Source organism: Miscanthus floridulus, chromosome 7 (genome assembly GCF_019320115.1).
Source record: "Miscanthus floridulus cultivar M001 chromosome 7, ASM1932011v1, whole genome shotgun sequence".
Classification (NCBI taxonomy): Eukaryota; Viridiplantae; Streptophyta; class Magnoliopsida; order Poales; family Poaceae; genus Miscanthus; species Miscanthus floridulus.
In genome coordinates this window covers 40,705,400-40,728,972 of record NC_089586.1, presented here as the reverse complement: position 1 = coordinate 40,728,972, position 23,573 = coordinate 40,705,400, and the positions used below count along the sequence as shown (strand labels likewise).

The 23,573-nt window shown below is 43.3% G+C and overlaps 1 pseudogene; it reads left to right on the top strand.

Moving 5' to 3' along the window:
* The first annotated feature begins 96 nt into the window (after positions 1–96).
* LOC136466911 (cyclic nucleotide-gated ion channel 1-like) lies at positions 97–22,042 on the top strand (annotated as a pseudogene).
* The last annotated feature ends 1,531 nt before the right edge of the window (positions 22,043–23,573 follow it).

Sequence of the window (23,573 nt, the reverse complement as noted above, 5' to 3'; positions counted from 1 at the left end):
AAAGCAATTTTTTTCCAAAATATGTACTGATTTTAAATCCGTTTTGACCATGATGTTATTTGCACTTAATGCAATAAAACAAGATCAGACATGAATATATTTTGAAAAAAAAAACAACATTCTCTACTTCAAAATTAGAACATTGGATTTTTTCTTCTTTTGTTCGGGACATTTTTCTTTGTTCCCATAACACCTTTTGTGCTAACACTTTCTCGCAAACGTGGTGCAAAATAGCAGGATATCATAGACATTATACACCTTACATTCATTCTAGAAAATACAAGAGAAGCCGTTCTAGCAAACGTTATCCAAAAGAGCTTCAGCTCCACCAGAGAAGGGACTTCTCTGAAGGAGCTAGAGCTGGAGCTTTGGGAGGAATTTGAGCCCTGCCAAACAAGCCCTAAGTACAATTTTTTCTGTTGTTTCTGTCATGCACAGGTTTCAGGACTGGAAATCAGAGCAATCTGTTTCTGTTATTTCAGATAGGGTAAATTCAGAAAGAGGGCATAACATCTTTGGCTTGTTAAAGGACAGAACTGCAGGAGCCTTTTCATTCCTGGGGAACTCTTCACATTCTGAAGCTCTAAACAAATCAGGCCCAGAGGAAAAGAAGTCCAAAACAAGAGTTCTTGATCCTCAAGGGCCATTTTTGCAGAGATGGAACAAGATATTTGTGATATCATGTCTTTTTGCAGTTTTTGTGGACCCATTGTTCTTGTATATCCCAGTAATTGATGGTGGCAACAACTGCCTGTACTTGGACAAGAAGTTAGAGACCGTAGCAAGTATCCTGCGCTTTTTCACAGATATCTTCTATTTACTCCATATGCTATTTCAGTTCAGAACAGGCTTTATTGCTCCCTCTTCTAGAGTGTTCGGTCGGGGTGTCTTGGTTAAGGACACATTTGCAATAGCAAAGCGATATATGTCAACACTGTTCCTGGTGGATTTCTTAGCAGTTCTGCCCCTCCCTCAGGTACTTGATATGCCATCTACTTAGTGAACATTTCATAATGGAGCTACTTCAATCCGATCACAACTGCTTGTCTTTTTGGAAAAGATACAGTCAAACTTTTGAAACTTAGACTGCCAATAACTTTTATAATATTTAGTTTGAAATCATGGAAATAATTTGTAGATATTATGCCCTAAAAATGCTTAATAATGTCATAAAATTTCTTGCATTTTATGGATACACTCTAATAGAAAATAGTTGTCAACAGTACATATTGGAGACTGTCATCCAAAACGTCAAGTGCTTTTCTTGACTGAAGGAGTATCTAATGGCATACAGTTGTTATGCTAGTGTTTTGTATAAACATAATATATTAATATGCATGCACTTTGGTTCTAGGTAACACTTATACAAGAATGAGGGGCTATGATAAAATGTTGCTAGCAATTTTAGGTTACTTTAATGAACTTCAATGCACCAAAGGCACAGAAGACATGCATGCATAAGCCATCGGTGCAACTGTGCAACAAAATGAAAAACTGGAAACCGGTACCTTACTGATTAGGTGATCTGCACCAAGCGTTAGAATAGTGATGCATAAATGTCAGTTGGTTTTGGTTCTCCTAAATCCCATGCCTGGTTTTCTTTGTTTGCTGTATATAAAACTCTTCTCTTATGATGGTTTTATCTTCGACACTGAACAAAATTCGTTACTAAGTTCCTCTTGGTTCAAAAAATCTGTCTATTTCCCATTCAAGGTAGATGCAAAATCTTGGCCAACAGCAGCAGATCTTGTGCGCCTGATCTGCTCCATGCCAAACTGTTTCCTGTTTTCCCTTTTTTTATGGTTTGTATGTTTTCTTCTAGTGCAATGGTAGAAATGTAGAATAGGTAATCAACATTATTGTGTTTGAATTAATGCATCTCATAATTACAAGGTTACACACATTTAAAAGTGCTGACCATGGGAATTAACACGAGGATCAATTTTTTGGTCTGGGAAATTGAGAGGGAAGAGAAGAAACATTAGGTTGTGATGCACCTAATGGGAGCTGTGCTGAACAATTTTTTGGTCTGAGGAATTGAGAGGGAAGAGAAGAAACGTTAGGTTGTGATGCAACTAATGGGAGCTGTGTTGTCTGTCCATGAGGTCTTTATTGTTTGACCTGGACTTGCCTGAATTAATTATCTTGGCATGTTTTCCAGTTGCCGCAGCCATGGCATGCACCGCCTTATGGTGGAAATCTGCTCCGTAGAAAATGGCATCAGTGAAGGGACTTTCACCTTTTGAATTATAAACTATGATATGTATAGCGCACTCCATAATTGTCTTGCTGTGTATTGAGCTAATGCCTATAATATCCAGTTACATGGTATGAACAATGCTTTGAGCTACTTTCAAAACGTGCCTGAAAGGTAGATAAAATCATGAACATTCTGATTGTTCTTTATCATGAACATGGTATGATCAATGCTTCGTTCTGCTAATGCCTATTATCATGCTTTGCAGCTCACTTATTATTAGATTGAATTGCTCTTTGTTTTTCAGTTTAGATCTGATTTTTCATTATTAGGTGTTTGTGTTGGTGGTGCTGCCTACTCTCCAAGGTCCTGAAGTTATGAAGGCAAAAATTGTACTACTGGTTATTATTATTTGTCAGTACACTGCTCCACATAATACCACTTTACCTTCAAATCATGAGATCTGCTGGCATACTTACAGAGACAGCATGGGCTGGTACTGCTTTCAACCTTATAATTTATATGCTTGCCAGTCATGTAAGCCCTCTCAATGAATTATTAGTGAGAATTTATTTTAAAATGTTTCCCTTATCCTCACTATAATCAGTTAAACAATCACTTACGATTCTGAATTTGTACTGATTGATTTCTTTGGTGTATGCTCCTTATCTCTTTTCTTCGTTGCAAGTCGTAAACCAATAAGCTGTATGTTTTGATTAGTGAGCGTGTAATGAAGCTCATCAAGGTATAAACACTGCCAGAGGATATCTAGGTGGTAAACAGCTGCTTGAAATGAGGGACCAGCAATGTTTTCAAGTCATCCGATTAATCACGATTAATCGCGATTAATCGTCCTAATCGGTCCCTGCTGACCGATTAGGGGTACTGTCGACTTGTACAGATTAATCGTGATTAATCGTCCTAGTCGGTCCCATGGCGACTAGGTTCGACTGGACGACTTGAAAACATTGGGGACCAGACTAGATTAAATAATTCGAGTAGAACAAGATTTTAACCTAGTGGCGGAAGCATAGTTTTGCATATTCTGGTGGCATTCTGAATTTTCCTGTCAGGAAATGAATCCGAGAATAATTGTTTTCTAAACATACCCTGCAACTAGAGATGGCTACACTAAAAGATAGTGAAAATATTGGATATCTATTAAAAAAGTGGCATGCATCAACCACATTTACATTTCTGATTGCAAATTCTGGGATTGCTAATTATGGGCATGTTTGCCAAAGGGCCTCTAGTCCAACTGGTTAGAGCGTCCCAGCGGCACTCCTCAGGTCCTGGGTTCGACTTCCCGTGGGAGCGAATTTCAGGCTGGGGTTAAAAAAATCCCCTCGTCTGTCCCACACCAAAGCACAGGTCTAAGGACCGGTTCGTTCTCACAGGGCGACGGTGCCGCTGTGTAAGGGTGGGGCAGGAGTTCGGGGGTTTTCTGGGCCTGCGTGAGAAGGTCTTCTTCTTGCCTGGGGGTGGTCATACCCTCGCAGGTCCAGTTTTAATTATGGGCATGTTTGGGACTGCTCCACTCCACCAAATTCAGCTCCATGGAGTGGAAGGAGTCCCAAACACCCCAATTCCACCACACTCTGGAGGAGCCACAGCCAACTCCATGAATCTGGGGACCAAATCCACGGATTTGGTGGTTATCCTCAAAGGGTGCTCCAGAAATCTATTTTTCAATATCCTCATGGAGTTGGGGGAAAATTACCCACCAATACATTACACCCCATCTTTTTTGGTAATGTTTCGTTCCCAATCGTCGGTCCTTGTCCTTCACACACCCAGCTTGCTGCCTCTTCCTCCAATGTAACCCTAGACACCACCACCTTGGAAGCCACAAAATGGATCTGTGTTCAGGCTCGCAGCATTCCCAGACTTGCTCCGTGACGACGGGCGTTTGCAATGTTTTCAAGTCGTCCAGTCGAACCTAGTCGCCATGGGACCGACTAGGACGATTAATCGGATGACTTGTACAAGTCGACGGTACCCCTAATCGGTCAGCAGGGACCGATTAGGACGATTAATCGCGATTAATCGGACGACTTGAAAACATTGGGCGTTTGCCTATGGCAGTTGCCGTCGCGGAACTTGAGGTGCTCTGCCACAAGGCCAGGGCACCAACATGATGCTTAAAAACTCTGGCACACCGCCAAGCATAGTTGTCTGGAGACCCACATGAACTGGACAGTCAAGCTCACCGTTGTCCTGTACTCCTGTTCCTCTATTCCACTGCTGCTCCTCATGGGCATCTGGCTTGGTGACCACACTCTTACACAAGAGGGACTTCTTGCCCAAGGACAACCCAGACGACACATACAATTGATACAGGATGGCTGTGGAGGTGGTGTTTCACGTTCATGAAGGCAGTTGGCAGTGATCCAGTTACAGGTGATGATTGTTAAGAATAATAGTCAAAGGGCATTAGTTTAATCTCTCTAGTATAGGGTTTCCCTCATGTAATGATCCCCATTGCGCTGCACATCTCCATGGTGATCTTGCCCGTTAGAAGTCTGTAGAAATTGTGCTGTTAGCCCATGTGGTACATGAGGTGTTGTTGTTGGGTTTAGTACCACCTTGAAGTTTAGGAGGGTGAGGGCCAGCTTATAATCCTTGTCGTTCCAAACGTAGCACCTCCGGGTTAACCTTTTTACATGAAGCGAGGACGGAAGTGTAAGAGAGGTGCTACATGTATATGCGGGTCTGTTCCGAGTGAGGAGCTGGGCCGTAAGCAGATTTTGGACGCGGGGGGCAGGCCTTCTTCATTGTGTAGTGCAGGCACATGTTTGATGGCTAGTGTCAACCGGCAAGCCAAGTTTTAGTGCCACACGCTCAACATAAACAGGACCTAGAGCACATCAAGTATGTGTTCTTCTGACAAGACTGGCATACTCACCGAAAATAGAATGGAGTTCTGGTGCACCAACGTGCCCACAGCTGACTTCAGCAACACTGCTGACAGGCATTCTCATGATCGGTAAGCATGTTTGTGTTCGGAGAGTTCAGCTCAGAATCATGCGCTGTGTTTTAGCATCGATCATGTAGGTATCTTGTTGAAATGTTTTTTTTTCTCAAACAAGCAGGAGAGCTGCTCATCATTTCATTAAGAAAAAAAGAAACAAAGGGGACGAAATCCCCACACACAAACACACTCACACCAGGACACACAACAAATCCAGCAAGACCCTAAAAACACCGGTGACAAGAAACAGAAAAATGACCCATCCAAGGCGGCAAGAGCCTTAGCAACAACAACAACAACAACATAGCCTTTCAGTCCCAAGCAAGTTGGGTAGGCTAGAGTTGAAACTCACCAAGAGCCCCAAGTCACGGTTCAGGCACTTCAATAGCTGCTTTCCAAGTACTCCTATTCAAACATAGATCTCTAGGTATATCCCAAGCTTTCAAATCTCTTTTTATTGCCTCCCCCCATGTCAATTTCGGTCTTCCTCTACCTCTCCTCAACAACAAAAAACATCAATGGCCTCCAGCAAGTGCCTTAGCAAGCAACTCCTGAAGCCCTTTTGCTGCGCAGCACAAAATGCATTCATCGGTGATAGTCTGCAGTAAGACACGGATGCTTGGGCTAGTGCCATTGAAGACACACTCATTTCGGTGCTTCCAGATTCCCCAAGAGTGTTATTCATGCATGGTTTGGTGAACTAGAATGTGAAATAGTTTAATTATGTTGGTTTATCAAGCGAGCACAGATGAACCGTTGGGATGCTTTGGAATGGTTCTAACTTCTAAGACCTAAGACGTGTTTACAGAGAAGAGGCAGGGAGAGGATGGAAGTAGCTATGTAATGGAAAATATATTTTTCTCTAATTTCTCTGATAGTACAAATGTCCATTAAGATTAATGATAGTTTTATGTGTAAACTACAACTCTAGTGTGATCCATTTGAGTTTATTTGAGCTCAAAAGCCCTTATAGATTTGGCATTAAAATTCAGTAAAGTTTGGTACTTTTAGGAATTTTTATTCCTTAAAGATAGTTTCCAAAAGTCTGCAAGAAACTCTGTGTTCGAGAAAAATCTGCAAGAAACTCACGATTATTTGTATCACTCAATCTACATCCAAACAAGAATACAAGATACATACAATGCACAGGGTCACAATAGATCATTCCCACAAAACCTCCAATTCCTGGAACTGTAAGCCAAACACCTTTCCCTGCTCCATGGTGGAGCTACTCCACTGTAGAGTTTTTGTTGTGGTGCTAAATCTGGTGGAGTGGAGTAGTCTTAAATAGACACTATATTGATGCACATCTTATATAAAGTACTGGTTCACTAACCAGTAAGCAATACAAATACTACTAATCCTTGTAATATGTGAACCAGCTAGTTTTCCATTCTTGAAATACAAGTGATTTGCCTACATTTTCCCATTAGCTTAAGCTTTTTGGTTAACTGGTTGGCACATGCCACTCAATATGGTATCAGGGCTAGAGGTATCGAGTTTTAATCCTAGCTAGCTCAATTTAATAAAAATAATTGTTGCTGTTCCTATTAAACATCTGAGGGAGGCGTGAAAGTGTAGTATTGAAATATAAGTGAATTGCCCACCTTTTTTCATCAGCTTAAACTTTGGTGCAGTCAACTCAATAGTCATCAGATAATTGAGTTTTCCATTAGATGGTTCGCCTCCAGATAATTACATGAGATGTATTACAAGTTACAACCCTTGAGAAGTACCTCATGTACCTTCACATTAACATTTACAGGCCGTTGATCTTCCCAGGAAAAAGGTTAGGAATAGAAATTATTATAAACGTGGTCATTTCGGTAATTGTTCTTATAGCTCGTCTCCCTGTGTCAGATTTTTGTTGTTGGTTGTCTGTCTCAACCCACCAAAACCAACTGCTCCTACTGTTCATAACCAAACACTGCAATAGTGCTTTAGCGTCCGGTTGGCCATGATGAGAAGCATCAGGGAGGGAATGAAGATGAGAAATCGATAGATGGATTGGTCGTTTGCTGTTTGTCAGTGTTCTCTTGTTAGGGTTTCATCAGGGCTGCGCTACATGGCTCATTCATTGCGTTGTCCTTCCCTAAACGCGAGAGTGCGTAGTGAACAGCTCCACATCCACCTTCTCCAGCAGTGACATGAGAGCTCTCGGCCGGGGGGCTGGGTCAGGCGCGTGTGTGAGCGCACTGATTCAGCAAATGCCTGCCACCATGCTCTGGTGCGCCCTACATCTACCAGCCATGCTGTTTGCTGCTAGGTTCCTTGGCTCACCTAGTCATTTGCTCTGCTTCTTCATCTCAGTTCTCTTTGAAGTGCAGACAAGATCACCCTGGCCTTGCTGTACTTTAAAGCTTAGACAGCATCGTCCTCGGTCTCCGTTATATCGTAAACTCAAGAAAGGATGAACAATGATGGAAGATCTAGCACTAAATTACCCTCCTGCTATAATCGGATGGGAGGACGAAAATACCAATATGCCCTTGCTCTTAATAACTCCGCCTATGGTGGGGCGCCTTTGGTGTCCCAGCATAGCAGGTCCTAAGCCCCAGTAAAGGAGAAGGATTGTGTTAGGCGCGGCGAGCCACTATAAAAACTTAGCCACTTTTATGGAGATGAAACCCAAAGGAATCCTATTGGGGCGTAACCCTCTTAACGACGCGCCATGTCGGAACCCGGGTATGGTGTTAAATGAGCAAGGGCCGGGTCGTCACCCCTGTGACGCGCCGTGTCGCGATCTGGACACGGTGTCAAGTGAGCAAGGATCGGGTCGTCGCATCCTTAGTTGCGCGCCACATCGGTGCCTAGGTGTGGTGCAAAATGAGCAAGGGGCTTCACACCTATCTCGGCAGGTGCGAAGGGTAAGGAAGCTAGTCGAGCCAACTAGGATCCGTTTAAGTAGCTGAAATGTATGGTCCCTTACTAGTAAGTTAAGAGAGTTAGTGGACACAACGGTTAGGAGGCGTATAAATATCTTATGCGTCCAAGAGACTAAATAGATGGGGCAGAAGACGAAGGAGGTGGACAACACCGGCTTCAAGCTCTGCTACACAGGGACAACTTCAAATAAAAATGGAGTAGGAGTTTTGATTGATAAGAGCCTCAAGGATGGTGTGGTGGAGGTGAGAAGGCAAGGGGATAGGATCATCTTAGTTAAACTTGTCATTAGTGATATGGTCTTAAACGTAATTAGTGCGTATGCCCCCAAGTAGGCCAAGATGAGAGTGCTAAGCGGCTTTTCTGGGAAGACTTATATCGTTTGGTTAGAGCTGTCCCTAGTAGCGAGAAGCTCTTTATAGGAGGTGATCTTAATGGCCATGTAGGTACATCAAGTGCAGGTTTTGAGGCGGTTCATGGGGGTTTTGGATATGGTAGTAGGAACCAGGAGGGCGAGGAAGTCTTAGACTTCGCCATAGCTTTTGATCTGATGATAGCTAACACTTTCTTTCGTAAGAGACAGTCTCATTTAGTGACCTTTAGTAGTGGCCAGTACTCTAGTCAAATCGATTTTGTCCTTACAAGTAGTAAGGATAAACGAACATGCGTGGACTATAAGGTGATACCTGGAGAATGTGTGGTCGTTCAACACAAGCTGGTGGTGGCTGACTTCTGTTTTCTGGTGCAAGCTCGTGGGAACAAACAAGCTAGGGTTGTTAGAACGAAGTGGTGGAAATTAGAATGGTCATTGAAGAGGGTCCTTGGAAGGATGAAGGTGATGCAAACAGTATGTAGGAGAAGATGGCAACATGTGTTCGGAAGGTTGCTTCAGAGGTGCTTGGAGTGACCAAAGGAAGCAGATGCGACTCGAAAGACACTTGGTGGTGGAATGAAGATGTGCAAAAGGCTATTAAGGAAAAGGAGTGCTATAAGCGCTTGTATCATAACAGGTGTGCAGACAACATAGAGAAGTATAAGGTGGCAAAGAAAACTACAAAACGAACGGTGAGTGAGGCAAAGGGGCGGGTCTATGAGGACCTTTGCCAACGTTTGAGTATGAAGGAAGGAAAGAAGGACATTTATAGGATGGCTAGAGTTCACGATAGGAAGACAAGGGACTTCAACCAAGTCCAGTGCATCAAGGATGAGAGGGAGCAACTGTTGGTGAAGGAGGATGAGATCAGACATAGATGGCAAGAGTATTTTGATAAATTGTTCAATGGTGAGAACGAGAACACCACCGTTCAGCTGGACGGCTCGTTTGATGACACTAACAGGCGCTTTGTGCGGAGGATTCAAGAATCGAAGGTCAGAGAAGCCTTGAAAAGGATGAAAGGGGGCAAAGCGATGGGCCCTGATGGTATCCAAATCAAGTTGTGGAGATGTCTCGAGGATATAGCTATAGTATGGTTAACCAAGATGTTCAACAATATCTTTCGATCAAACAAGATGCTTGAGGAGTGGAGAAGAAACATATTGGTACCAATCTACAAGAACAAGGGAGATATCCAAAGTTGTACTAATTATCGGGGAATTAAGTTGATGAGCCACACTATGAAGTTATGGGAGAGAGTCATCGAGCAGCGCCTGTGAGGAACGACGTAGATATCAACAAACCAATTTGGTTTCATGCCCGGAAGGTCAACCACAGAAGCAATCTTCTTAATAAGACAAGTTATGGAGCGGTTTAGAGAGCAGAAGAAGGACCTCCACATGGTTTTCATTGACTTGGAGAAGGCTCATGACAAGATAACAAGAAATGGTATGTGGTGGACTTTTGACAAACATAAAGTCCCATCAAAGTACGTGACCCTCATCAAGGACGTGTACAACAATGTTATGACTAGTGTTCGAACAAACGATGGTAACATAGACTACTTTCCGATTAAAATTGGACTTCATTAAGGGTCAGGCTTAAGCCCGTATCTGTTTGCCTTGGTAATGGATGAGGTTACCAGGAACATACAGGGAGATATCCCTTGGTGTATGTTGTTCACTGATGATGTAGTTTTAGTGGACGAAAGCCAGGCGGGAGTAAATAGGAAACTAGAGTTACGATGACAGACCCTTGAGTCTAAAGGTTTTAGATTGAGTAGAACTAAAACCGAATACATGAGATGCGACTTTGACAGAGTTGCACGGGAGGAGAGAGATGTGAGTTTGGAAGGTCAAGTAGTGCCTAAGAAGGATACCTTTCGGTATCTGAGATCAATGTTATAGAGGGATGGAGATATTGATGCGGACGTTAGCCATAGAATCAAAGCAGGGTGGATCAAGTGGCGACAAGCTTTTGGCATTCTCTGCGACAAGAGGGTACCACAAAAGCTAAAAGGTAAGTTTTATAGAACGACGATTAGACCAGCTATGTTGTATGGAGCAGAATGTTGGCCTACAAAGATTCGACATGTTCAACAACTGAGTGTTGCAGAAATGCATATGTTGCGATGAATTTGTGATCATACAAGAATGGACCGAGTTCGGAACGATGATATACGTGATCGCTTAGAGGTAGCACCAATTGAAGAAAAACTTGTCCAACATTGGTTGAGGTGGTTTGGCCATGTCCAACGGAGACTTCAAGAGGCACCAGTGCATTGTGGAGTCCTAAGCCAAGCTAATAATATGAGGAGAGGTAGAGGAAGACCGAAATTGACATGGGGAGGCAATAAAAAGAGATTTGTAAGCCTGTGATATACCTAGAGATCTATGTTTGAATAAGAGTGCTTGGAAAGCAGCTATTGAAGTGCCTGAACCGTGACTTGGGGCTCTTGGTGGGTTTCAACTCTAGCCTACCCTAACTTGCTTGGGACTGAAAGGCTATGTTGTTGTTGTTGTTGTTGCCCTTGCTCTTAATCTTTAAATTGGTTCCTGTTATGCCCCATGGCCGCGGTGATGGCCGGCGACGTGAGAGAACAGCTAGGCTCAGATGCCGACGAACGAGACGAGGACACTCCCTCGATGTCTCGGTTTTCTTTTTCAGAAATGCAATAGTTCCCAGTTCAGCTTACAACGCACGCTTATACCCAGTTCTGGCCTATGGCCCACATGTCACAGATACATAAATAAGCAAGCAAATAAGATACGTTTGATAACTTGTAAAACGTAAAATGCCAGTGCGCCATCTTCAGTCTTCCGTGGGTGTAGGCCTGACAACTCCCCCCGCTGAAGTTCCTGCTTGACCCCAAGCAGGTGTGTCGGGGAAGCGCTTCCTGAGAACGTCATAGTCCTCCCATGTAGCTGATGTCGAAGGTAGAAGGGACCACTTCACGAGCACTTGTGGTATGGCAGTGTTGCCCTTCTTCACCAGATGGCGATCAAGTACTTGCTCAGGCACAGCTGCAGCGGCTTCCAGATCGGTTGTGACCGGTAGTGTGGAGTAGACAGGTGTATGATCTACAACAAATGGCTTAAGTTGGGAATTGTGAAAGACTGGGTGAATCTTACTGTCAGGAGGGAGTTCCAAGCGATAAGTTCCCACACGTTCCAGAATCTTGAATGGGCCGAAATACTTGTAAGCCAGCTTGGGGTATGGTCTGTTGACTACAAATGACTGAGTATGTGGTTGCGGTTTGAGCAAGGCTTGATCCCCCACCTGAAGCTGCAAGTCTGAACGCTTTCTGTCAGACATGAGTTTCATGCGGTTTTGCGCATTGGCCAAGTGTTGTTTCAGCAACTGAAGATGTAATTCCCCGTTTTCCACCAGCTCTGACACTGTGGTTGAGGTAGATGGTTGAATGGATGAAGGTACTCCAATGTTAGCTTCCATGCCATAGAGCAAAGTTCAAAAAGGCGACGCCTTAGGCACGCCTAGGCGCGACTAGTCGCTAGTCGATGGGTTCCCGCCTAGCCTATGGGGGTAGGCGGACATCCAGGCGCAAGGCGGCGCTAGACAGGAGGTCGCCGGTGGGGGAGGTCGCAGCGGGAGGTCGCCGGTGGGGGAGGAGGAGCTGCGAGCGACGGCGTGCGTGGGCGGGTGCGGGCGTGGGTGTGCGTGGGCGGCGGCGGGCGCGCACTAGAGCAGAGAGAGAGATGCCGGAGAGGAGAGGAAGAGGAATCGGTGGTGGCGGCGGCTGATACGGGAGGAAGCGGATGCGGCGTCGAGAGGATGCGGGAGACCGAGATGCGGCGTTGTACGGGAGACGAGTAGATGGATAAGGTTGGAGACATGGAGTGGGATAAGGATGGAATAGTGGGCTGGACTGTTGCCTCTTGGGCCTTTCTATCTCTCTAAGCCAGCCTTTCTATCTATCTAAGCCCACTATTCAGCTGTTTATTTTTTCTTTTAGAATATAAATATATGTATATTAGTATATATACAAAACGCCTAGAAAAACGCCTTGGAACGCCTAGGCTGGCCTAGGCGCTAGGCTAAGGGTCAGCGCCTAGAAAGCGCCTAGCGCCTTCTTGAGCCTGTTGAGACCACTGAAACTGTGTGTGCTTGGGGATGTTTGTTAAGGGCTTTGCTATAATCCCATATCCCTTGACAAATTTTCTGTAGTAGCCTGTCAGGCCTAAGAATGCTCTCAACTCAGTGGTGTAGGCCAGTGCTACATTGCTTGTACCTTGCTTGGATCAGTAGAGACCCCTTCTGAAGAAATGATATGCCCTAGATATTCCAATTTTGGTTGAGCAAAAGAGCACTTGGACTGCTTTAGATATAATTGATTGTCCAGCAGAGTTTGCAGCACTGACTGAAGGTGTTGACAGTGTTCATCCAAAGACTTGCTGTATATTAGTATGTCATCCAGGAAGACTATAACAAATTTTCTCATGAAGGGCTGCAACACTTGATTCATTACACACTGAAAGGTTGCAGGTGCATTAGTGAGACCAAAAGGCATCACTTTAAATTGATAATGTCCATGATGTGTTTTAAAGGCAGTCTTATACTCATCCTCTGGAAGCATTCTCACTTGGTGATAGCCTGACTTCATATCCAACTTGGTGAAGATCTTGGCTCCAGGCAACTCATCCAAAATCTCTTCTATGATTGGTAGAGGAAATCTGTTTTTTATAGTGATGTCATTCAACTTCCTGTAATCAACACAAAACCGCCAGGTTCCATCTTTTTTCTTCACTAAGAGGACAGGAGAGGCAAGAGGGCTGTGACTGTCTATTATAAATCCTGCCTCCAACAACTGTTTGACCTGATCCTCAATCTCTGTTTTCAATTGTGGAGAGTAATGATAAGGTTTGGCATTGATGGGTACTGCTCCTGGGGTAAGTGGGATAGAGTGATCATAACTTCTTGCAGGGGGAAGTGTTTGGGGATCATTAAACACTGTTGCATATTGTTGGAGCACCTGCTGGATTGCTGGTGGTACTGGACTGCTGCTATCTTCAGCTGTAGTAGACAGAGATGGTTGAGCTGTGTTGACAATGGCAAAGGCCCATGCATCATTGCCCTTGGTGGCATTGTACAATTTGGTAGCTGAAATTGATGTTGCACCCAGTGGTGGTGGCAGGAGGCCCTGTAACTTTATCTGCTGATCTTGATGTTCAAATTCCAATGTTTTTGTGTCCCAATCACACTTCATTGGACTGTGTTGCTTGAGCCAATCATACCCCAGAATGGCATCATATGGTGCCATATCCAGCACTGTCATCACTAGACAAGGTGTGTCCTTGGATGTACCATTGGAGATTAGGAACCTGGGTTGCTGTTGTAAGATAGTGACCATTTGCCAGCTTCACTTTCCTTGGTGGTGAAGGTACTGTTGTCAATTTTGCTAATTGGACAAAATTTTTGCTGACAAAGCTGTGAGAGCTTCCTGAGTCCAACAGGATAAGCATCACTTTGTCTTTGACCATGGCCCTGAGCTTAATGGAATTTTCTGTTTCTGAGCTACAGAGGGCATTTAGTGAAAGCTGACCAAGGTCTTCAGTTAAGGCATCCTCCACTGCCAACTGGTTCAGCATATCTTCTGTGATTTCAGTTTTGTCCAGGTCATTGACCACCAGTGCATTGATCTGAGGTTTTTGTTTCTTTGGACAAATATCAGCGTGCCCTGGTTCATACTTCTCTCCACAAGAGTAGCATAGATTGTTAGCTCTCCTGTAGTCCCTCAATTGTCTGATCCTCTGTAAATTGACTGTGGATGTGTTCAGTAGGGCCTCTGGTTTTTGGTTCTGAAATCTTGGTATTGGATTTTTGTTGGACTTGGACTTGTTTCTTTCCAAAGTCCTCTGCTGTATTTTAGCTATCACTGCCGCTCTATCCAGTCACAGGAACATGAGGTTCCACAGTAGCTTTAATGTCATCTCTGAGTCCCTCCACATACTTGGTTGCAAAAAATAGCTCATCATAGTGACTATTGTGCATGGTCAGCTCAAATTGTAGGGCTTGAAATGCTTTGGTATAGTCTTCCACAGTTCCTGTTTGCTTGAGATTCAGCAAATCAGATATTGCAGTCCTGAAATCATCAGCACCAAATTTATCTTGTACTATTTCACAGAACTTTTTCCAGCTTGGAATTTGATGATTCTGTTTGTATGCTTGCCACCACTTGGCTGCATTGTCATGCCAATGCATGGTTGCAGCAGTAACCTGAAGATTTGTTGGAATGCTATAGATTGTGAAATAGTTGGTGCAGTTATCAATCCAAATCTTTGGGCTGCATCCATCAAACTTTGGGAAGTGCATCTTAGGCAGAGTATGGTGTGGCAAAGAGTCTGTCTTGGGTTGCTCTCTCTTGTTCTTGGATTTTCAGGAGGGTTCTGCAATATCTTTCTCTTTGCCAAACACATTGGTGAAGGAAGGTTCTTCTTCAGACAAGATAGATTCTGCTTCTGAGTTATCATACTGAGCTTCAGCTTCCATAGTACGCAGCGTCAAGGCCGCCACTGCCTGTCCATTAGCTTGGACCTGCTGAGACATAACTCTCTGAGCCTCGCACTGGTCCTGGAAATCTTTCTTCATCTCTTGCTGAATGAGGCCAATGTCGTTCACCCGAGCAAACAGAAGATCAAAACCCTCCATAACCTGATCCCACCGTCCCTTTTCTTCGTCTGTTTTGCTGGACATGGCTTCCAAGATGATGTTGGTTTGTGCTGAAGGTTTTGGTGGCGCCGTGATTGACAGATCAAAGAAACCCCGTGCAAATCAGAAATTGGATGTGGCAACTGGTTTGGTGAACACCTCCCTGTTTGCCTGCCACACCCGATCGCCGACTACGCCTGAAAGTGCGGCACGACCAAGGAATTTTACACAGGAACACTGTCCTGCAACCCGAGTGCGTGGGCACTTTCCCGCCGTCACCTCCCACACCCCAATCGGCTTGAGGAAGCTCTGGAATTTTACACAGGAACCTGAAACCCTTACTCCCACCGATTGAGTGTACCGAAAGAAATTGGAGCACGGATGATGTGGTGCTCACCAAGGTTCACACCGCCGAACCAGAATTGTCGATGTAGTCCCCTAGTCGAGTGTTGTGCCGAAGAGGTTGATTAGGGTTTGATGGAGGTGGAGATGGTGGGGCTCAAGCTCGGTAGTATCGCTGCCGGTGCTGACCCAGTTCAACCACAGGAGGGACCTCTGGGATCTTGCCTCGAACACCCCAAGATCACCTGCCCACCGGAATTACGAACTGAAGATCGAGGCACGCGGTGTTGGAATGTACCGTGGAACAGCTGAGCGCCTTGGTGGTGGTGGTGGTGACGCCGGATCGCCGGATCCGTCGCCTGGGTTGTCGGAGATGAAGGATAGGGCGGAGACGATAGGTTGTTGTGGAAGCCGGGTAACTGGCGGTGGAGAGAGCCCACTGGAGCCTGCGCCCACGCCGAGGAAGGACGGTCTCTGATACCAACTGTTATGCCCCGTGGCCGCCGGTGATGGCCGGCGACGTGAGAGAACTAGGCTCAGATGCCGACGAACGAGACGAGGACACTCCCTCGATGTCTCGGTTTTCTTTTTCAGAAATGCAATAGTTCCCAGTTCAGCTTACAACGCACGCTTATACCCAGTTCTGGCCTATGGCCCACATGTCACAGATACATAAATAAGCAAGCAAATAAGATACGTTTGATAACTTGTAAAACGTAAAACGTCAGTGCGCCATCTTCAGTCTTCCATGGGTGTAGGCCTGACAGTTCCTGGTCCATATATTTGTGGTATCAGCTCACAACTCAAGTACCTTTTACTAGGTACCTTTCATTTTTAAGTTTTAACCATTGGATCTGGGTAATGAATGGTTATTATAATTCCCAAGCACCGTAAATCTCTTAAATGAGATGGCCAACCTCCGGATAAAATGCATTTTAATACCCATGATTCATCGTACGTGGTGAAGGTATCACAAACTGATGTTATTACTACTTACAGGGCTTTGGAGCTCTTTGGTACGTTCTTTCCATCCAGCGAGAAGACACCTGTTGGAGACAAGCATGTATCAATCAGACTGGCTGTGAGCTTACATCTTTATACTGTGGGTATCATCCACTTACAAATAATTCTTTCTTACAAAGTGCATGCCCAACAAATAGCACTTCCAATCCCAATCCAGACCCGATATTTGGAATCTTTCTACCTGCTCTCCAAAATGTTTCACAATCAACGAGTTTCTTTGAAAAACTATTCTATTGCTTTTGGTGGGGCCTACAGAATCTAAGGTTTGCTAAGAAAAATTAGCTTCCAGTTTTTTCCCCTGTCAATGCACATTTATATATTGGTCTATTTATTGCAGTTCCCTTGGCCAGAACATGAAAACAAGCACTAATACTTCTGTTTGCTGTTTTTGTCTCGACATCGGGTTTGGTTCTATTTGCACTACTTATTGGTAATGTGCAGGTACAGACACTATTTTGGCATTGTTGATATTTTCTTGTAATGTATGTTATTCGATTAAGTGGTAACTAATTAGTATTAATAAGGCCGACATATCGAAAGGAATCTTTTGATGTGCACCTGCAGATCTAATCTGTTATGCTAAAATCTCACTGCATAATGTTGATGCATAGTCACGTGATTATAGTCAAATTCATTGGATAAATGTGAAAATGGAACTGCCTATAGATTGAGCTCATCCATCTTAATATTCACACCATGCTAGTACCAAATATACAGGAACATTTTGTTTACATAATTCTCTGAAGTTAAGTGCTCAAGTGATTCTGCACTAAATGCTTTTCCTTAATACACTGATGGAAAAAAACTGAAATTGGAATGCATCAGAAATCTTATTTTATTTATTTTTAAAGATAATCTGTCTTTTATTGCCTTCAATGTTAATATTTGCCTCAAACAGCTAGATCCATATATTTTAGGCCTGTATATTCATAAATGTGGGGGCCATGCCCTGTACCAGGTCTGCAATAGTTGCTAACTGTGCAGTTGACACCACAATCATCCCTCTAATTAGAGCTGGTGCTGGTAACAACTTGGTTGTTTTGAAAAATAAAATAGGCTAACATACATGTTTAGATATTTTTTTCTAAATGTTTTGATTGATCTTCTCATTATAACCCACAATTAATTAGCTATACCAGTCCATTTCCTTTATTTATCATCTCTGGTTTACCAAAATTTATCCTGCAGTGTACCATGCCATATCTGAAGACAACCGCGTGTTTGAGAAAAATAAAAAGACAACAGCCTCATCATTTTAGTTTGAGGCAGGAACTATTAGTTTAACCATTAATTACTTGGCTACTAACTAGTCAGCTAAGCTTTGTGCATGCCATATTATATAGTTTTCTTTTTTTGTTTGGTGAATTGCAGACCTATTTACAGTCAGCTTCTGTGCGTATAGAAGAAATGCGAGTGAAAAGGCGTGATACAGAGCAGTGGATGGCACATAGGTTACTCCCTGAGAATCTCAAGGATCGGATTATGCGCCATGAACAATATAGGTGGCAAGAAACAAGAGGGGTTGACGAAGAGGGCCTTCTTAAAAATCTTCCCAAGGATCTTAGAAGAGAGATAAAGAGACATCTTTGTTTGTCACTTCTCATGAAGGTGCTTCTCTGAACCTCTATCTGATTTGTTTTCTCCTTGCTCGTCTTGTGGTGTATGGTTGAATGGTTATGGGTATACTAACAACACTCTCAAGTACTTTCTCCTTGAGATAACATTTATCTGCAGCATCCATGCTGACTGGATATTTTGACTTATTGCCATGCGCCTATGTGCTGATGATATATATATGCCTAGCCTTATTTGCCAAGGACCACAAGTTCTTGAAGTAGTAGGTGTTTTAAATCGTAAATGGAAGCTCCTGGTTTCTTATGTTGTATGGTTCTGCTAAGCATAGGATTAGCAAGTGCCAGGTGTGGTTTTGTTCTGGACCAGGCAGGCTCTTATCTGGGCTTTAGTGCAACTCATGGCTGAAGTTTGACGACGTCTAGTGGAAATTTATTTGTGTCAGCAAGGCAGAATGTTTAATTGGCCCCATGTATTCACCATGTTCGCTTGTTGGTTTCAGCTTAGCTTATTCAACCAGCCAACAGTGTTTTTCTCTCACAGAAAACCAGCACCAGCCAGTCCAAACCAGCACCAGCACCAACCAGCGAACAGGGTGATTGTTTGACAGGCCTAATGGTACTTTGAAGTTTGAACTGTGTATATGAGGAGCTTGTTCATACAATTCATACAACAACAACAACAAAGCCTTTAAGTCCCAAACAAGTTGGGGTAGGCTAGAGTTGAAACCCAGCAGAAGCAATCAAGGTTTAGGCACGTGAATAGCTGTTTTTCAAGCACTCCTATCTAAAACTAAGTCTTTGGATATATTCCATCCTTTCAAGTCCCCTTTTATTGCCTCTACCCAAGTCAACTTCGGTCTTCCTCTGCCTCTCTTCACGTTACTATCCTGACTTAGGATTCCACTACGCACCGGTGCCTCTAGAGGTCTTCGTTGGACATATCCAAACCATCAACCGGTGTTGGACAAGCTTTTCTTCAATTGGTCCTACCCCTAATCTATCACGTATATCATCGTTCCGAACTCGATCCCTTCTTGTATGACCGTAAATCCAACGCAACATACACATTTTCGCGACACTTATCTGTTGAACATATCGTCTTTTCGTAGGCCAACATTCTGCACTATACGACATAGCAGGTCTAATCGTCGTCCTATAAAACTTGCCTTTTAACTTATGTGATACCCTTTTGTCACATAGGACACCAGATGCTTGACGTCATTTCATCCACCCTGCTTTGATTCTATGGCTAACATCTTCATCAATATCCCCGTCTCTCTGTAGCATTGATCCTAAATATTGAAAGGTATCATTCCTAGGCACTACTTGACCTTCCAAACTAATATCTTTCCCCTCCCGAGCAGTAGTGCCGAAGTCACATCTCATATCCTCAGTTTTAGTTCTACTGAGTCTAAAACCTTTGAACTCCAAAGTCTCCCGCAATAACTCCAGTTTCTGATTCAATCCTGTCCGGCTTTCATCAAACTAGTACTACATTGTCCGCGAAAAACATACACCAAGGGATATCCCCTTGTATGTCCCTTGTGACCTCATCCATCATTAAGACAAACAGATAAGGGCTCAAAGCTGACCCTTGATGTAGTCCTATCCTAATCGGGAAGTCATCCGTGTCTCCATCACTTGTTCGAACACTAGTCACAACATTGTTGTACATGTCCTTAATGAGCCCGACGTACTTCGTTGGGACTTTATGTTTGTCCAAAGCCCACCACATAACATTCCTTGGTATTTTATCATAAGCTTTCTCCAAGTCAATAAAAAACATGTGTAGGTCCTTCTTCTTCTCCATATACCGCTCCATAACTTGTCTTATTAAGAAAATGGCTTCCATGGTTGACCTTCCAGGCATGAAACCAAATTGGTTCATAGAGACCCGCGTTATTGCTCTCAAACGATGCGCGACACTAAGGAAGCGACGACCCGATCCTTGCTCACTTGACACCATGCCCAGATCGCAACACGACGCATCGCAAGGGGGTGCCGATCCAGCCCTTGCCCATTTGACACCATACCTAGGTTCTGATATGGCGCGTCGCTAAGAGGGTTACACCCCAACAGTTTTCTTTCGGGTTTCATCTCCATTAGAATGGCTAGATTTAACGTTGGCTCACCACGCCTATCACAACTCTCCTTCTTTACCAGGGCTTAGGACTTGCTATGTTGAGACAACATAGGCGGAGTTTTGTTCATACAATTCATGCCTTCAAAAAACAATAATGTTATCACTTGACCGCCTTCATTCACTCCAACAGCACTCTGTCATGCTAGATGGAGCTTGATTCAATTTATGTGCTGATCGCAGACGCAGAAGACGAGGGGAAAGCCCAATTAGATAATGTTCTTGGGTAATAGATATTGACAGAAAAGGAAATTCTGAGATTAGCTTCCTTTGCTAGCCTATGCGGCATGGACATTCACTTTCTCTTGAATCTCTGCAAAGCTAGTTATACTTTGCCAACTTATTTTTAAAAAAAGGAAATTAAGGTATTCTAGAAGGTTTCATTCTATCATCTCAATTCCAGTTCCCTTCAAGATGTGTCTGAATTGCAATATGACGTGTTTCAAGAAATTCCTTACATGAGCTTTGATTGCATGACCATAGAAAGTTGAATAGCAGTTAATAACATTTGAAGACTTTATTGAGCCTATAAATTTCCGGATGGGATCTATGCCTTTTATACTTGATTCAATATTACTTTCTTTTAATGTCATGTTTTAATGAACAGCTGCCATACCTTACTATGTTATTAGCATGGTTAACCTTTTGCTGTTGTTTGCAGGTTCCAATGTTTGAAAACATGGATGAACAACTGTTGGATGCCATGTGTGATCGTCTGAAGCCTATGCTGTACACAGAAGGAAGCTGCATCATTCGCGAAGGTGACCCAGTGAATGAAATGCTCTTCATCATGAGAGGAACACTAGAGAGTACCACAACAAATGGTGGACAAACTGGCTTCTTCAACTCTAATGTTCTAAAAGGTGGAGACTTCTGTGGTGAAGAGCTCCTCACATGGGCCCTTGACCCCACTTCAGCTTCAAATCTTCCTGGCTCAACTAGGACAGTGAAGACGTTGTCTGAAGTTGAAGCTTTTGCTCTGAGGGCTGATGACTTGAAGTTTGTTGCCACGCAATTCAGGAGGCTCCACAGGAAACAACTCCAACATACCTTCCAATTTTACTCACAGCAATGGAGGACCTGGGCTGCTTGCTTCATACAGGCAGCTTGGCACAGATACTGCAGAAAGAAGCTGGAAGAGGCTTTATTTGAGAAGAAGAGGTTACAAGCAGCAATTGTAAGTGACGGCACTACTTCGCTCAGTCTTGGTGCAGCGCTCTATGCTTCACGTTTTGCTGGCAACATGATACGGATCTTACGGAGAAACGCCACCAGAAAGGCCCGTTTGCAGGAAAGAGTACCTGCAAGACTGTTACAAAAGCCAGCAGAACCCAACTTCTTTGCTGAAGATAGCTGAACTTGGACCCTGTAGCAAGTAGGCATTCATGATCCAACCGGTAAAATTTGTTCACAATTTAAAATTGGATGCTGTAGATAGACACAAGGGTGGGTCTGGTGCAAGCGGTAGAGTCTTACTTTCTGTGACTGGAAGGTCCCAGGTAGGGCTGGACAAAATACTCGCGGCTCGCCAACTCACTCGACTCGTGGTCGGCTCAGCTCAGCTCGACTCGGCTCGTTTTAACTTTTTCACGAGTTGGGCTAAAAGTCTAGCTCGCTAATTTAACGAGCCAGCTCGAGCCAGCTCGTGAGCTGCTCACGAGCTGAAACGAGCTGAGGCCTATCAGCCTACGACCATGAATCCAGAAGAGGATGATGTTAACCTAGAAGTGTACACCTATTCTATTGGTATGCAATCCTTATTTTCAGTTGTTTCATATGAATTTTAATTTTATAATTGTTGTGGTACTTAAATGTTGATTTATGGATTGTTTTTTAGGGAGAAGATAATAATGCTGACATTGAATCTTTAGACTTTTCTAAGTTTGTGGTGGCAAGCAACTAGTTAGTATGCTGGAACTGTATAATTATGGATGAACCGGCTATGTTGCATAATTGATACTTTTGATGAACCTAATATATATTAATCATGTATGGTTGCATTATGATGAATGTCACCTTCTGGAATTAATGTAGCATAAACATTATAAATATGAGTGTCCTATTTTTTTAGTAGCTCGTAAGCTAAACGAGTCAGCTCGAATTCAGTAACGAGCCGAGCCGAGCTGCCCCTCTAGCTCGTAATATTAACGAGCCAAGCCGAGCTGAACCCAGTCGAGCTGGCTCGATATCCATCTCTAGTCCCGGGTTCGAGTCGTGGTCTCCTCGCATTGCATAGGCGAGGATAAGATTTACCACTAACATTCTTCCTCAGACTCCGCACAGAGCGGGAGCTCTATGTCCTTTTTATGCTGTAGATAGACAGATCAGGCGCTCTAATGCCGTCTGGTTTAAATCATGTAATTTAGTGTATATTTCGATTGTATACATGTTGCATGTATTCTAAACATCCGAATTCCTCTTGTGCATTTGAAAAAAAAAGAAGGTGCTGTGAATGTAATCGATCAATTGTTTGTTAACTTATTTCTGATAAGGATGTTTGTTAACTTTGGATATTCTCACGTGTAATTCTGTGTCGAAGTTTGATACGATCAAAAGTGTTAAAAATTCCAAACCACGTGTACATGTGGTAAATTTATGTCTTCGTAGCATATATTTTTTCAGACCAGAGGTTCGGTGGAATTTCAAGAAAAAAAGCATAATTTTAGGAAAGAATCTAGCCCTGCCCAAAATAAGACCTATTTAAAGCTCATCAACTCATTAGTTTTTCAATTGTTTTCTCATTCAACTACCAAAACCCACAAGAGTACCTAGATGCCTTAGGGTGTGTTTAGTTCGCGAAATAAAATTTTTTAGGTGTCATATTAATGTGTTGGAAAGATGTCGGGAGGGATTTTTTTATACTAATAAAAAAACAAATTACAGAACCCATCAGGAAACTGCGAGACGAATCTAATGATACTAATTAATCGGTCATTAGCACATGTGGGGTTACTGTAGCACTTAAGGCTTTTCATGGACTAATTAGGCTTAAAAGATTCGTCTCGTGATTTTGCCGAGAATTGTGCAATTAGTTTTTTTATCGTCTACATTTAGTACTCCATGCATGTGCCGCAAGATTCGATGTGACACTTTGAGTTGAAAATTTTTGGAAACTAAACAGGGCCTTAGTATAGTTTTTGTTGTTGTTGTCTTGAGCTTGTTTTCCGGTGCTTTTTTTTCCTCTCTTCTGAAGGGATGAAAACGGATCGGATACGGACGGATATCACCAATATTACATTTCTTTTCATATTTCTGTCCGGATTCGGATTCGAATACGGATAGTGTCAACTATGTCGGATATGATACGATTGGATATCGACATCATAAATATGCGATTTGAGTATTCGGATACGGATACGGTATCGGATGTTGGATATCCAGACTCGGATACGGACATATCTCAA